Source organism: Atractosteus spatula, chromosome 13, assembly GCF_055471065.1.
Source record: "Atractosteus spatula isolate fAtrSpa1 chromosome 13, fAtrSpa1.hap1, whole genome shotgun sequence".
NCBI classification, from domain to species: Eukaryota; Metazoa; Chordata; class Actinopteri; order Semionotiformes; family Lepisosteidae; genus Atractosteus; species Atractosteus spatula.
In genome coordinates this window covers 41,932,083-41,949,139 of record NC_142718.1, presented here as the reverse complement: position 1 = coordinate 41,949,139, position 17,057 = coordinate 41,932,083, and the positions used below count along the sequence as shown (strand labels likewise).

At 38.7% G+C, this 17,057-nt stretch overlaps 1 protein-coding gene across 3 annotated transcripts in view; it reads right to left on the bottom strand.

Moving 5' to 3' along the window:
- qtman (queuosine-tRNA mannosyltransferase) overlaps window positions 1–9,981 on the bottom strand; it is a 101,998-nt gene extending 92,017 nt beyond the window's left edge. For all 3 annotated transcript variants that reach the window (XM_088931040.1, XM_088931041.1, XM_088931038.1), the window contains exon 1: window positions 9,960–9,981. The gene's annotated coding sequence lies outside the window, so the exon portion shown is untranslated. The remainder of the gene's footprint in view (window positions 1–9,959) is intronic.
- Between the last annotated feature and the right edge of the window lie 7,076 nt (window positions 9,982–17,057).

Genomic DNA, 17,057 nt, shown 5'->3' with positions numbered 1-17,057 from the left:
TCATCCATTAAAAGAGTCATGAAACTCCGACAGGCAAAAGGGTAATCCTGTTAATTAAGCTGATTAATAATAAGTTTTTAGATGAACACAAAAACAATGTTTCTCAGGTCTGCTACTTCATGTTGCTCATTATGAGATGTTTGTAATGCAAAGTGCTATAACCTTTAATAATGGCACTTCAAACAATTTAGAAATCTTATGTTTCTCCTTTATTGTACTGATAATAAACAGTTAAATAATAAGGACCATCACTGTCAGAATAGAGGCAGACAATCTGCTGTTTTTCCCTCCTCAGATGGTATTTGCTACAAACTGACCACTTTCTCAAGTGGCCAAGTTCGAAAAATAAATGTCTTAAACTGCTTTATATGAACAATCCTTGAATTTCTACATGTAATGAACACATCTTTTATCAGGACAATACTTCATACAGTTCAACACAAAAATGGTCTGCCACTCAGAAACACCCAGAACAGTAATCAAAGCTATTCTTCCCCACAGAGTGTGGCTTTATTATGGGCAGAAGCACTTATCAAATAAAAACCTTTGGCACTTAATCGTCACTTTGTCACTTAACTTTGTCATTTAATTTTCTAAAGAATGTCAAGTCAAAAACAAGGGATCTGCCTACCTGAAAATACAAAGTGATGGTCAGAACACCACCAGTCAATCAACCGTATTTACAGCTTTTTTATCATTTAACAAGCATCACATACATAACATCTAGTAGGGGGAAACATTATTTGTATATTTTACACCCTTCCAAAAATGTATTGTTACCACTCTTGTACGTGACTACTGAAGAAGCTAGAAGCAATGGGTAACACCTGGATGTGTCAACGTTTCTGGTCCTTGGGAGATTCAAAGCAAGAAGATGTTTGCTGTGATATAAGGGGTGCCAAAATTCAGTGATCAACTGTAAAGTTTACCTAGGTTGACCTTTATCGAGTTCCAGTTAAAGTGTTAATTTACAGGCGAAGCAGTGCCACTGTGGCTCAGGATCTGCGCCTGTGGCTGGAAGGTTGCTGGTTCAAATCCCGTGGCCGGGTGATTAGGACGTAGTCCTCTGAAATGCCTTGTTAGAAAGTTTGAACATAGTGTAACTTGTATGTTCTAAATAGTTTAATGTGTGGATGGTCGTTGTTAATGTTTGTTTAACCGACTGTGTCTGAATTATTGCGCTTTTCACCAAAGCTATGCCAGAGAACAAAAAACTCATGTGCCTCTAATTATACCAACCACTCGGATATATTCTTGGCCAAACCTTTACAAGTTTGGGGTTATGATTATTTATCTTAACTACTGATTTATTCGCTTGGTCATTTCTGATATTCACCATTTACATAGCCTCTATTCCTAACAGTATATCTGCTTATACAAGAAATGATCAAATGAAATCTAAACTATATAAGGACAACCAAGTGTGAACACACTAGAATGCTGAGTAAGTCTGACCACAGCACCACAAGAACTGCCTGCAAGCAACACAATATTTTCCATGGGTGCCTTAGGGATCATGCACAAATCCTGCAGGACACAGGAGCTGAACTCCTTCATCAATAACTGAACTCTGAACTGCCATTATATCCCACCAGAACAATCACTGTAGAAGACTCAAGCAGTGCTTCAGAGGTTAAAGGACAAGGCTGAATTTAAAAAAGAAAAACATCAAGAGCCCGACTGACTGACTCAAAAAACTCCAAGAGCCACAAAGAGAAAGTAATTCTTTCTCTCTTTATTATGTTGAATATTTCTTTAGTTAATAATTAAGGCATACATTTTTACACTGACAATATGGTTCCAAACTACAGTAGGCCGATACCTCAAACCTTCCTTATGGGCTGAACGTTTTCAAATCTGTCTTCAACTAAGTTCTTCACACAGTACCAATTAGTTCAGCAGGAAAAATTTGTACATATTTGGGTTTGCCCTGTCCGCTGCCCCAAAGGCCACCACAGACACAGGAATTGGTAGAACTTCCATTGAAATTATGATAACCTAAGATTCCCATTGGCATATTTCTACAAAGCCTCATTTTCTCCAGACACATCTAAAGTCTATAAAAAGTCTAAATTACTAAAATAAATGCAATTGGATATCTACAAATAAAATAAAGTTACTTATTGAAGAATAAGAGTATTACAAACCCAAGCCACATAGTATACAGTAGTGTAGTATTCCATGGGTCAGGTTTCATATATTTTAATTTATAACTCTACAAAAAACAACTGTTCATTCTGTGTCAGCATGACAGTGTGCACATATTTTTAGCCCTGCTGTACCACAAAAGAACAATGCATTCTTGCCCACAGCTCATGGCTCAATTTTAATTGTCTAGCTTCACAATTACTGGATGGCAAAAAAAAAAGAGGTAATCTGAGCTCATCTAAGTTCCAAAGTTACCGAATCACTTCACAGGTGAGCTGGGACTTCGGGAAGAATGGCCATCCATTTTTTGTTGAAAAAGAGTTTACACTTATTGTCTTCATGTTTCAGCAAACCAATTATAGACGAAAGGAATTCCTCAACATAAAGACAGCCTTGCCACATAAAATTACATGCAAATTACTATGCAAAATATGCAGTTCTGAATACGCTGGTAATACAGCATCAAAACCTTCTTCTTGTATGAGAATGTTAACACTTCAACAATGCTATTTTCAGTCATTTTACGTAACAGGCTAAGAATGAATAATACTCTCCTCATAGGCTTTGATCTCATATTAGAAAGGGGTGGAAACTTATATTTTCTACAGATTAAGGTTTCAAAGCAGCTGAATGACTGAGAACTGACTTTTTTAATTGAGTAAGTCAAGTGTCTCAGAACTTTAAAGTATCATCTTTATAATTTAACCTATTAAAAAAATATTTCCAAAGCAATACAACTCTAATTGTATGCACCCAAATGTATGTGCTAATCCTTCTTAAGTACAAAGTTATGTACATTCTGTTAGAATACCCACAGAAATGAATATTAACAACATTCTAGACTGAAGAAATTTAATTTAAAATGCCAGTCGAGTATTCAGTAAAAAAAAAACTTATACTACCAATTGATGAGTAATGTGTCAGGAAACAAGATGAGGTGAAGAGCACTGGACACTGCTATTGTCTTGATCAACTTACTATGTTTTTTTTTATTCTGTATCCAAAATTTCCAAAGAATAAAAACGGCATTTACATCTTTGTTCAAAGGTTCAATGCATCGACGGTACATTTACGTTACCAAAGAATTTGTTGGCTGCAGTAATCAAGACCTCATTGAGAGCCAGGGGACTGGGCTGCTACCCTTGCTCTCTATTCTAATGGTGAAGGGGTGGCTCTATCAACAGGAGTGCCTCATAACTAACCCACTAAACACAACATTACATACTCTTGCGTACAAATAACTTTTGCTCTTTGATCAGAGACGTGCAAGGTGTAAAAACACCACCCTCGACTCCTAGATAGCACTGGTCATTCTTGTTGCCTTCACCATACAGTACAGTATGTGTGCTGAAATATACACTGAGAATATACGACTCCGTTTCACATCCAAAATGTCAGGGACAATGAACGCCATCTCATTTTTCTGTTTTTCCCCCGATTACGATCATATATATTTAATTATACCTTTGAGATAATGTATATTTAAACATGTCTTTCCTTCACACATGTGACATAAACTCTTTATCAATCACTGTAATTCCTCCCTGGAGAGGAGACTGTTGTTCAAGACTATTAAAGCAGGGGAAAAAAAACTACCAATTTTTCTGTGCACGTTCTTTTAAAATAATTACAATGCTTATAAGGCAGAAGTAACCACATTCAGAGAAACTATAATAATGTATAAGCACCCTAAGATTTATCAGGCAACATGCACACACCCTCTTGAATCATGTAGATTTTCTTGTAACAGGAGGTCACATTAAGCTGCCATCACACTCACAAACTCCTCATCATTGTCTTCAATATGCTACTACAGAGGAAAGGTTCTCTCTTCAGGGATGGAAAGGCATTTGTGCATCTAAGGATTACACTAAAGAACGAATAACTCTGTTGTATCCCTTGGCCTGTCTATAAGGAGGGTTGCTAACTTTGCAACAGTACTGCACATCTACGGAACGCACAAAATTTTTAAACGCTGCAGAGTACAGACTACACATCACCCTTTTTGATTGCACAATTGATCAGCAGTTTTAAAAAAAATATATCTCCTCTCAGGATATTTTGCACCATTACGCACAATTTAACTTAAACCCCTAAAACAACACTGTCAGCACTGAATAATGCAGCTTACCACCATCATCATTCCAGTACTTTATAACGGATTGCCTCGCTTAACAATGAATCAGGAAGGACAGTGCTTACATGTCAGGACAACAGTATTCCCAATGTACAATAAAGTGCCATTTTTAACATTTCCTTCAAAGATTCAGCAGACCTGCATGTACTAATAGTATTTAAGTATTATTCACATAAACAGCATTTTCATATTTAAAGATGTTATACAAAAAACATTTGAAATATGTAGCTCTATTCAGAAGGAAACCAAAGTAAGTGCACTTTAATGACTGCCAAACATCTGCAAGTTCATGAAAAAATACTTCTCAGTGTAATGTGCCAAATCATTAAATATGTTGCTATTACATTGTCTTGTTTTTCTCTTTTTTTTTAACTTTGTCTACTTAGGATGACCACATTGTTTACAGCAGGCACAAGTTAGAGCATGTTTAGATTTACCAGTGAATTTTGTGTTACAGAAATCAATATAGAATATTTGCATATATCCTTACTGTAAATACAGCAGGTGTTACTCAAGAAATGACTCAAAGAAGTGAATAAACCAAATCATTTAATGGATTTAAGCAAAAAAATTAACACAAATGAAATTCCTTTTGTTCACTCTGAATTCTGTACTCACACACTCCTAAATGCAATATTTAAGTTCCAAGATGAGTATTTACCTTACTCCCAAATCATTACTCATATCTTCTGGCAAAAGATTCACTGTGGTCAATGTAAACCCACTTGATCACAGAGCAGACAGGCATCTGACAAGACTTAGCCCTAGGTTTATTACTGTGTAATCTATGGAAAGCTGAACAAAAATGTAGCCTAGATGGTGATTTTCTGTTATTATTCTCAGATAACTCAAAATCAGGCTCTACAATAAAGCTAATCCCAAATCTTGTAGCAGAAAGAAAAACTAAACATCTGCAGAGATTATTTATTTGCTGGGGGACATCCTACAATATAGATCTGTAATGAATGCAACGCATTTTGAAACAAAAACCTCTTAAAGATTACTCACTAACATTTAAACCACATGGTAGCTGTTTCCCTCGAGACTTAAAGTTTCATGATTCATCTGAAGAAAATTACCAATAATTATTATATCTGCAAGATATGCCATACTGACCAAAGATACCTTTTAAAATGTGAGCCCGTCTTATTTTAAAAAAGATTCTCCGTCTTTTAACAGCTGCAGTAATATGCATTGCTAGACAGAACAGTATTTCTGAGTAAGAATTTGTAATGATAATCAAACTCAAACAATATCCTGAGATACCTTATAAACATTCTATACAGCAAATCTTTACCCTCCTATTAGTTAACAACAAAAAACAAAACTTCACCAACAAGTATATGAATAAGGATACTTCCTGGAGATTGGCTCCGGTCTTTATTTTAAAAAAAGAGCTAAAGCCTAAAGAAATATAATTACAACCGATAACGTTAAAAGGCTTATTAAATAAAGTTTGCAGTGCATGAACTGTTTTGAAAAATTACATTTTTGTAATTAATTTTTTGTCATTAGGTCAGATCCCAGTTGGTTGCAGCTGCATGCATGGATTGTGAAAAGTTGCCTATATTTAAGATAAGATAAGATCACTTTATTAGCCATATGCAATTTCTTGCATTAGGAATTTGTCTTTTTTCACAGACCTGTCCTGAGACACAGAAACAGACAGGGAGAGAAGCTTGGGGTCAGGATCAGCCATTGTGCAGGATCAGCCAGGATCAGTTGGGGTTAAGGGCCTTGCTCAGGGGCCCAACGGAGTAGGATTCCTCTGCCGGCCGCTGGATTTGAACCGGCAACCTTCCAGCAACAGGCGCAGATCCTGAGCCACAGTGCCACCGCTCTGCCCCACAGAGCTATAGATTTGCTATTTCTGCATTGTAAGGTGAGCAAAGTACTGTCATAGGCCTGTTACTACCATTTTCTATTAATAAAAGCCATTCTGATTTGACAGCAGCCTTGTGTAGAGATCGTCCGCATTCTTATACAGAGTTTATACAATCCGAACATGTTAGCTGAAATGTGAGAAGAAGTGTCCTGGACTCATTTAAAAAAAGCTGAGAAATAACATCAAAACATACAATTCTAATTGAAGATGTGAATTTCAAACCACGCAAAAATAATACCTAAAGATACTTTCACACCACAAATATGTAAAGCGTGGCATATTGGGATTTTGTTCAAGGAGTTGCATCCATACAGGATAAAGAATACATGCTCATGGAAATGTATGTCAAGCTCACAAAAGACAAAACGTCCAGTCTGATCAGACAGTATTCATAAAAAGCTTGTTAGGAATAGTCTGTCTGAGAGTTAGTAGTTAAGTGATCTAAGGGTCTCATCCAGCCATTTTGTGAAAATTTCAAAGCTTCTTCCACAATGCCAGATATATTGTTCCATTCCCCCACAACCCTTTAGGTAAAGACGTACCAACTGTTCTTGTTTCGAAATACTTTTCCACATAGTTTTCTACAGGGAAGAAAATTCCTTTTACTCCTAATCATAATGATTCAACAGTTCTCTTCAGAACTGGCACAAGTCAAATGAGAAAACAATCACTCCCACCTTTAAAAAGAGGCTTTTCATTTATCTCATTCCTATTCATAAAGTATTCAGTGTGGGATTTAACGTAACAGATACTGCACTAGATTCTAGCCCTAGTGTTTTGAAAAAAAAATCAATCCCAGGTTCTTGATTAATCGGCACCTACAGATTCTATTGATGCCAATTATTTTAAAATAATTCAGCATAGAAATTCAAAACAATTTGTGCCTTTGATATACTGGTATTAGTATTTGACCCACATAAGACAAATTACGGTGATCACAACAGAAAACAGAACTATTCCACTTCCAAAGCAGTCGTTCCCTGTGGAAACCCCATACGATAAGCCTACAGGTCTTCATTCCAGCGCTAAAAGGAATGCTGCATGCACATACAGGCTGAAGGAACCGAATGACTTCTGTCATGGTCAGGGAAGATTACAAAAAGGCTCCACATAAGTAATCTACATCATGGAAGGTATTGTCAAGGTGAACGCGAATTGCTTCGTGCTCACAGAAGCACAGGAACAAACCTGGAAGAGTATTTACAACTGGCAGCAGGAGAATGGCAGAGATGTGTAAGGACCCCCCAAACCACGCTGCGGAGGGAGAACACCCTGGAGAAGAAACAGCTGGATGGAAGCCGTTGTCAAGCGGACGAGCGCGACGCGCTGGACGGACTCTTCTCATCTGTGTTTTTATTACATTAGTTATAAGCCTTTCTTCACCCATTCTCTTCAAGAAAATCACCCGTTAAGTATGCTGGCGCTGAGGTTTCTGCACACTCTCTTGGGACAGCAATACTGTACATTTTAGGCAAATGACTCTTAAACCACAGTGATAGGCACTGAATTATTGGAAACACTTGCCCTCCAATTTAGAATTATAAGGAGCCTAGCTGTCCTATCAAGATTTGGCTAGCATTTTACTTATGGGAAGATAATTCGATGACAGACTGCATGACTTAAGCATGGTGCATGTATGATATATGAAAACAGGCAATTTTGAAAAATAAACTCATGTCACTGACAGAGAGTTAGAATCTGCACTGAAATATGCTCATTCATTAACCAATTACTCCTGGCTTTTAAAAGACCACAAAATAATTACTAATGATGATGTAGGACATTTGTACTAAAGATAGCATTGATAAGGTTAAATAAGTGTCCCTATTATATGCAGCTTTTTTATCATATTTAAATCAACCCTATAGTATAGATCATGTTTTATCATAACTGACCACTGAATTAAAGAGATATGATTACACCTTTACTCTCACGCTGGGCCATCAGCGAATTACACTGTCCTAGAAATGCCTAATGACTGATGTTCGCAGTCCCCAGCTGTGACCCTGCAGTCACACTCATGAGCTAGCATTCTAATCACCTGTCAAGTAAACCCAGTGTTGCTGTACATTAAAATCTGTGTTTGTGCATACTGAACATTCAGGTACATTCACAAAACTCTCCATTTCCTTCGGGAAGAAAGGAAAATTGTGCGAATCTGTTCACTGTCACTTACACACTTCTTCATTTTGTGATTAACAAACAGGGAAATTCATTTCATTCAATGTTCACTGCCTAGCAGAGAACGGGCTATCTATGTGATACTGTACCTTGCTTGTGAAAATCACCCCACCTCTCCTTCTCAAGAGAGGAAGAGGAACATCCACACAGTTTTGAGTCACTGGGTGGTTATTTAGAAAAATGCTTCTAGTCTGCCCAAACTAAAATGGGCAAAGACTTGGGCTGGAAAGAGATTTTAGATATTATTAACACGGTAGAAAGAAACATCCACCCCAAACTATTAAAAAGCTGAAATTCTTAAAATTGGTTTTGTTTGCTTTGCTTCAAAAGCACATGAATTAAAGGGGGGAAGTTAAAATGAACGAAGAAAAATGAACCTCATCTTCCAGCTTTTTTATTTAAGACAACAAATTAACAACAGCTTCTCATTAAGTAGCCAAACTAGGAATAAGGCCCAGTGGTAGGGCATTTCATTTTATACTTTGCCAGTTATTAAAACACAAATGACAAAATTATTATTTTGCTGTATAGCCAGCATACCTAATTTAAGATAAAGGATGAAACAAATTCAAGATGTCTCTGTCCTTGCTGTTTATGTATGTTTTGAGGAGAAAGACCTAGAAACAAGTCCAGTGATTCCTGGGATATTCATATTTACTACTTTTTACTCAGCTTGCTTTATTATCGAAGAAGTTAAAACAGCCACTGAATTGTAATGGAAACTCGTGAACAGCTAAGGTTTATATGTACTTTTCAAACACGCCGACATGCCCATGCTGCAAAGCGGTTCATGTGAGGTCGTGAGTGGTCAAATTCAGCCACAACAGCCAAAATAGCCCCCTTATCACACGGACGGGGCTGCTGGTTCAAAATTAGTTTTAAACAAATGAAAGTGCCAACTGGACCCTCATCCCTGGCGGTGTGTCTTTTTACAGAAACAAATAACCGCCTCTCCTCAGCCGGCTCCGCTTGGGCTTCAGCGTGCACGACTCCAAGCGACCTGCCGCACGGGGCGTGACGAATCCGGGTTACCTGTCAAATAAAATCCCCGGTCCCCTGGCCTGCATGCAGCGTAAGATAGATGTATATATAGCCGATTCCTTGACTAAATAAATTCCTAAATACCATAACCCACGGCTGAGAAAAACCTAAGGGAGGGATAGCTGCAGCCACGGCGGCACCGAAACAGCGAAAGCAGACGAAAACATTACTCCACGACTCCCACTAATTAACTCCTATTTTATTCATCCCCTTACACAACTCGCAGCAGGCTGTCCGCAGTTCTGCATATACAACTACAATAAGTTGAATAAACATGAGTTAGAGGACAGGCTAGAGGGGGGGGGGGAGAGGAGGAGGAGGAAAGGGAAAAAAAGTTTTAGCTAAGCGCTTCGAAATCCCAGCGAGCTTAGGACCATGTGCCCCCATTGCAAACAAGCCATTATTTTCTTTCTTTCTGCTTAACACAATGAAGTCCCTAAAAAAAAACACCCACACGAAAACAAAAGAGCCGTGTAAACAATGAAGGTTTGTGTCTCCACCCCCCCTCCCTCTTCCCCGGCCGGACCACGCCGCTCCGACATGGCCGCGTCTGGAGAGGGGACTCACCTCTTCCTGGAGCTGCTGTCTCGTCAGCGGGGTGGACACCCCGTGGCGTCGGTGCGTGATGACATCGGCGGGCCGGGGAGGGGAGGGAGAGCGCCGGGGCTGGGCTGGGCCCGGGGCCGGGCCGGGGCTGCTGACCTGACGTGAACAAAGGGGTCTGGCATCCGCCTGGCGAGCACCGCCGCCACCGCGCAGGCAGGCTGCTCGGTGCTGGGTCTCACCGGGGAGTGCTTTCTCCTTGAGCACCGTGATGCGCCCCACCAGCTGCTGCACCTCTCCTGCTCTCTTTCTGTATTTCAGCATGGGGATGGACCATTAGCGCTGCTTGTCGTATCTTAATCTTCGTCTGAGTTTTACTTGTTCTGTGAATTGCTCTTGCAGCTGGTGTGGGAGCAAGACTCGATATCAACACAGGCACACACGTAGCTTTCATATAGTCTGCTGTCTGTCTATATATATATGTCTGTGTGTGTGTTTAAGAGAATTTGCTATTTTTTAAATAGCTTTTTTTTTTCCCGGAGGGTGGGGTGGGATAGGCGCTGTTATTGTGTGTGAATCAGGGGAGCCGTGTGACAGGGGCTGAAGACGAGACACATTGTCGGTGCGCAGACCTGACCTACAAACCAAAGCATTCTTGTCCTGCCTTATCTGCCCCGCACCTTACCAAAGCACGGAGGACTGCATCAAATTAGAACAAAATAATAAAAGCAAGTTGGGAGGGGGGGGGGAGGAGGGCTTAGCTGTCCCCTTCCCACACAGCCCCCTACCCCCTTCGATTAAGGCAGTATTGTTGTCTTTGTGCCCTTAGCTGCTGGCCTGCACCTGCTGTATTCAGCGACACGGGATCCTCCGTGGAAGTGCTGGCATGCCGACCCCCCCTCAGTCCGCTTTTGCCCCTGAAATATACGTTTTGCCCACTGGCTTTTGCTTCCATTGAGCCTATTGGCGCGTCTTTGCACTTTGTTTTTGTTGATAATGCTGCTGATGCAGCTCGTAGTTAAATGTGACATGTAGATTTCCATCCGATGATGGATCTTCAGAGCTGGCTTTTTCAGTCCCCTGTCCACTCAAGTGCTGTCCCCGACTGTCTAATTCCTTAATGGCAGATTACACTGTAAACTTTAACCTGGTTTGTTAGGGCTTTTTAATGCCCTGCAGAGAAGATGGTGCTAGCACATTTACTAAGGTCATAGGATGATGTGGTTCTCTTGATGAGGAAATCAGAAACAGTGCCCAGCCAGTTGGCCATCCACAGCTGAGTGCAATTTGGCTAAAGCCAACAACTGCAAACATCAAAGAAAGGGATTATAATTAGAAAATTATTGAAAACAAAGACTAATGTAACATATTTTAAGGATTCTGGCACTGACTTTTTTGAGTATTGCATCCACAATCAGGAGGTAACCATTCAGCTTGATGTGTTGAAACATTAGAAACAAATGCAAATTACATAAGCCTGCAAACACATAAAATTAATGCATTAAAGGGTTTACTTTAAACATTTATGTTATAAAATAAGAACCACATTTGAGTGACTGTTTCTTTCCATTAGAAAACCAAAAATCATGCAGCAGATTACCTATTATGCACACACAATACTTAATGTTTGTCTTTTTCCTAACAGAATTTCAAGCAGTTTCATTTTTAAATGCACACTCCTGACCACCAGTTTTTTGATGTTGATGTTTTGTTTTTCTGCTCTGGTTTGGAAGACGTAGTGAATGACTAAAACAACCCATAATTTTGTCTTACTCAAAAATAAATTATACTCTTTGAATAAATAATACTTTGGGCAGGTATTGTTTACATGTGAGGTTTGTTTGCCAGTGTCGGGAGGAAAGAAAGGCACTTAAATAATCCCTCGTACACAGTGTTCTGTAGGCTGCAATTGCACTTAAAATGCAATCCCCAAAACGTAGAAAAAGTAACTTTTTCATTTGAACAAATCTGTCGTTCTGATTTTTCGGGAGTCCAAAAGCACCTTTCCTTTCTGGGGAACATGAGAGGCTGCAGTGAGGAGACACTTCTGGTGCAGTCGGCCTGTTTTTTATCACACCGTTGGCACACAAGAATGCCACCTGCTCTGACTCTCTTTCTGTCACGGCCAGACTGAACAGCTGGCTTCTCTTCTAACACTCTGATTGGCTAATCCCTACTGGTCACTTGTGCTTTTCCTCCCTGTCTGTCATTGAACTTTCTCTCAATCAGTGCCAGGTTAGCGCTTCTTTCACAGGAATCGCCCTTCATGTGCCCCAAGAATAATATGAGGAACATATGGGGATATGTAAATAATTTAACGGGGTCAAAAGTCTGCTCTTGCTCTTACCCCACTCCCCATCCCCCTCTGAAAAGCAGGCCTACTGTGGCGAACGGGTAGACATCTTTCATGAGGTCTCTTTATGATATTGTAACATGGTACCTGAACATAACATGGTAATTTAATTTTAAAAAATCAAGCTCCATGTTTCACAAATACAATGAGAATTCTCTAAACACATCGTATTGGCATGCAGGCTTTAAAGTACGTTTGACTAATTGTCAGCAGTACTGTTTTTTGTACTTCATTCTTGGGTGCACTTAAAGGTACACATAAAAATTATACTACAATACAGTATATCGTATTTGTATTATATTAGTATAATATTTTCTATAAGTAAAATGTAATTGCAGTAAAGTAATAATAAATTAATGATGCTGTAATATTAGTATTGATTTTATTAGAAAATAATTACTGTAACACAATACTATTTCCACTGTATTGCTGAAAAAATAACTATTGAGAGATAAGGGCACTGTACACTGCACCCAATGCTGAAGTTGTTTTTTTTTGTAAATCACAATCTTCCCTTTGTTATACAAGAAAAACTAGTTTCTTCCCTGTTATTTTGTTTTTAGTGTTATTAAAATGGAAATTGTAGTACTCGTATACAAAGATATGTAGTTTCTCATGAAAAAAACTTTCAGCTCGTTATGAATTCGAACACAGCTGCTGAAACCAGCTTTTCACTGTTCTGGACATCATACATGTTTACTGGGGGGGCAGAAGGCCTTTCTTCTCCATGGTCGCGGCCTCAGTCGTCTCTTTTTAACACACTGTGTGCACTGACTACAAAGTCAATTTTCACCATGCCTGTGATATTTTGTTATCGTGATGGCTTGGATTATTTTCCGCATTTTTAACAGGCTAGTCTTCAGTTGGAGATGAACCCAAATGTTCTGTATCTTTTACTGTTTTTGTCATATTTCTTTATAAAATCATCTGAAAGTGCCTTCAGATTTTGTGACGTGCATCACTACATTCACTGACAGCCTTACATCAGTGAAGCAGGTATGTTTAGCTTCCGGCAGTGGTCTCAAGCTTATGTTGACATAAATCCTTTTACTGTACTTTTAAATGGGAAGGCAAAATTCTGACATGTTTTATTTTGACACTGGAGAGAACCTCCAATTTAATTGAAGAAATTGTGGACAGGAGACCAAACGCAAAAGACAGAAGTGAATCATCCCATACTCTATTAGTTCTAAGCACACTACCATCATGGATATGGCTTGAAAATTACATTTTAAAAAATTCACTGTGTTGCTGTGGACTTTCCTAACGTTCCGTGGAAAAAGCACTGATCAAAGTGTTACAACACACTTTAACAACGGAGAGCAAGGATGTCTGGGCTGGAGGCTGAACCCAGATCACCAGTACCACAGGCAAGCTCATTAGCACATTGTCAAAAGGCACAGACCGCCTGGCAAGACAGTAATCAGGTGTTACATACATCCAGCCCCCCTGGCACTGTACCAGAGGTAGGCACGTTACAATTTCACCTGCGATTATGCCTTCAGATATTAAATGAGAGAAAATCTCTATTGGCTTTCAGAAACTTTCAGGAAACATGCTAAATGAATATTAGAAATCCCTCTCTTCTTTACTGAAAAACAGTGACATTATTAAATCTTCCAAAAAAAAACTTAGGCTTGTAATATATACTCTCCTCCATTAGAAAAACAATGCATTTAGTCAGTGATAAGAAATAACCCATAAATTACTTAGGAATTACTGTAGCAATACCAAAATGTGCCCAATTCTGTCTGTCCTCATTTGTATAGTCCTTTATAAGGAAGGATCCCAATGACAAACATGCTTAACTTAAAATAAAACCTAATTAGAATCATTTTTTTTACTTTAATTATAAAAATAGGACATGATAACATCGTGTATTACATATTTACTTATTAACAGCGCTCATTGTGCTGCAGGCTTTTCACATCTTTCAGCACGCAGACTGGCAAGGTGTTTGAGAAGGCAAGGCGTCAGTCTCTAGTGCGTCTACTCAGTAATGTGGTGCTGGTCCTGTCCATCAGGGGTTGGTGACTGCAGCAGACCCAGGCCAGCTGCTGCAGTTCATTATAAAGAGACTTCCTCGGCTCTAGCACAGGTGAGCTGGACTGCTTTGTATGGTTTTGTCAGCTGGGTTCCTCCAGTCTCTGGTGTTGACAAACCAGCCACCCTTATCTTGGCTCACGTGTGAACAACCCTCTACTTTCTCTTGTGCTCTCCTCTCATCCTCGGGAGATCACATGGGTGCGTATGTTCCTTGCTCTTGCATGCTACTTGCTCGTCCACCTCCTGTTGGGACAAGCAACCTGTGAAAATGAGAACTGTCCCATCACTGACCTCCACCCAGCTCCGGCTCAGAATGCACCCATTCAGCTCCTGCAGTTCAGCCACTCTGCCATAAAACAAGCTGACAGTAAACGTAATATTTAAGTAGCAAGAGGAAGAGAGCAGCATGAAGATTGGCTTATTCTGAAACCATTTTACAGGGCTCCTGCAAGAATAGCTCATTCCCATGCTGTGGGGTTTGCAGCCGGTGACTGCCCAAGCTGTGGGAAAGTTGCAGTTCCCTCTGTCCATGTGGTGTGGAGTGTGAAGTTAATTTCTGATGTTGCCCATGCTGTGTGATTAAGAGCATTGCAGCTCTAGAGGATATATGGACAATACTCAACTAAGCCCTGTGAAGGCATCCCAGTGCTTCATACAGCTATCATGCCAGGAATGAGCTGCGGTCCTGTGTACTGGAGATGCTGATCTCATCCACACATGTAAAGACATTGTTGCCTCTGATGAGGCCAAGAGCAAAACACTCCTAACTCCTGTCTTACTTCATTGTTGAATGTTATGGGTCTGAAAGCTCATTCCAAACTAAGATCTAGGAACTTGGCTATTTTTCCCTGTTCAGCGCCTGAAAACTGTATATTTATTTTAATATTGTGAAGTGTAAAAATAATATCATTTTCTTGTACAACAATATAATATCAATAATATATATTTTTTCCCATTTCCTTTTACAAGATAAATATGCTTTAAATATAATTTGAATTCATCCGAAAATCATTTATGGCCTCTTCTTTTATCTGCAAAAAGTAAGAAATTATTACGGTAAGGTTTCAGATGGCTTTAGGATCAATATAAAAATTGAAATATGCAAAGCACGTTCCCAATTTGGCATCGCACAACCTTTTCCCTTTCATCTTAGCCTTTTGATGTTATATTTAATCTGCATGTGTAATGTGAACATTTAATGGCTATAAGCATCTAGAAATATAAAGTTGGCTAGTCTTAAATAGTGTATGTACTTTACCCTTAAAAGGTCCTTGTTTAAGACCGATGTGTCTTATCTCGGCCCTTTGGTATTTCTGTATAGTTTAACTCATTCTAGAATGTCCTAATATTCATGACTATACTGATTCATTTCAGAATTCTTTTTTAATTTAACTTACTTGGGGATGTAATACATTAAAGAACTATTTTTAAAGCAAACAGAGGATATATGCTATCTCAAAAAACAAGATATCCTAAATGTTCATAAATACAGCGCAAAAAAAAAAACACATTTCACATTACCCTCTAAGTGTAAAACACTGACTCTAGATATGATCATTTATATGTACAATAAGAATGTAATAGTTTTAAAAGTTTCTTTGACAATTATTAATATTAATATTGTCAGTCAGATTTTAGACATTTTCTTATGACACCTTTATTATTTGTACATGCATTTTTGAAATATGAAAAATGGTCTCCTGTCTTTTGGTACTGTTTTCCAATGTGCAGTCGTCATGTAATTGAATGTTTTATGTGTAAATGTTTTGTTAGATGTTAATTTCTTACATTTCTTTCCTTTTTTGCTGGACCAAAGAGGTTGTAAATGTCTCACCATTACATGTCTAGAATGGCACGCAAGCTTTAACAGAGGCAACGATTTTATGACACAATCAAAGGCAGCTATGTTAAATACAATATATTATGGCAACATATGAAAAGCATTCATATTTGTGTCTTTCAGTAAATGAATGAAAAGCAGAAGCTCATGAGGCCAAGGAAATCTGAGCTTACAATGAAGCAGAAAGTCGACAGGTGGAATGTTTTATAAAAACCTAATACAGGAGAATTCTAGGAAATTGCTGACTGCAAAATACAGCACACATTCCATCTGTAAGTGAAAGAGGATAGGAATTAAATTTCTTGTCTCAGGCTTTCAGGAACTATTAATTCTAGGTGAATTACTTTCACCTTTGAATGTTTTCTCAGTCATTTACTCTGGAAATCATCTTCCTTTTTGGTCAGCAATAATTTATTTTGAAGCCAATTGTCTCTCTTCAATAAAAGTATCTTAGCAATCTGGATAAGATATATCTATGTCCTAGTTTTTAACCACACTTCAGAATCAATATACCCATACTTGAAGAGTTTTTCCACTGCATTTGCAGTATTTTTGTATGAGAAGTACAAACAACTTCAAAATTTAAAATGCCCATTGGTACCTGGATAAAGAAGTAATGTAATCTACCATTTTTATTTTTTGATTTTTTTTCCTAAGCATCCCTAAGGACTCTGTCAGTGAAGTGGACAATGTCACAAGACACAAATGGAGATCTGGATCATTAATTGACATATGTTCATATGTATTTGCTCAGTGTGTGTACAGAAATTCAATCTGTAAAACAAGTGTGGGAATCTGAATAATGTTTCTCAGGAAAAATTGTGGAGGCAAGAAAAGTCTTTCACCTGTTTGCGTCAGTCAGATATATCAGGAATTTAAGACC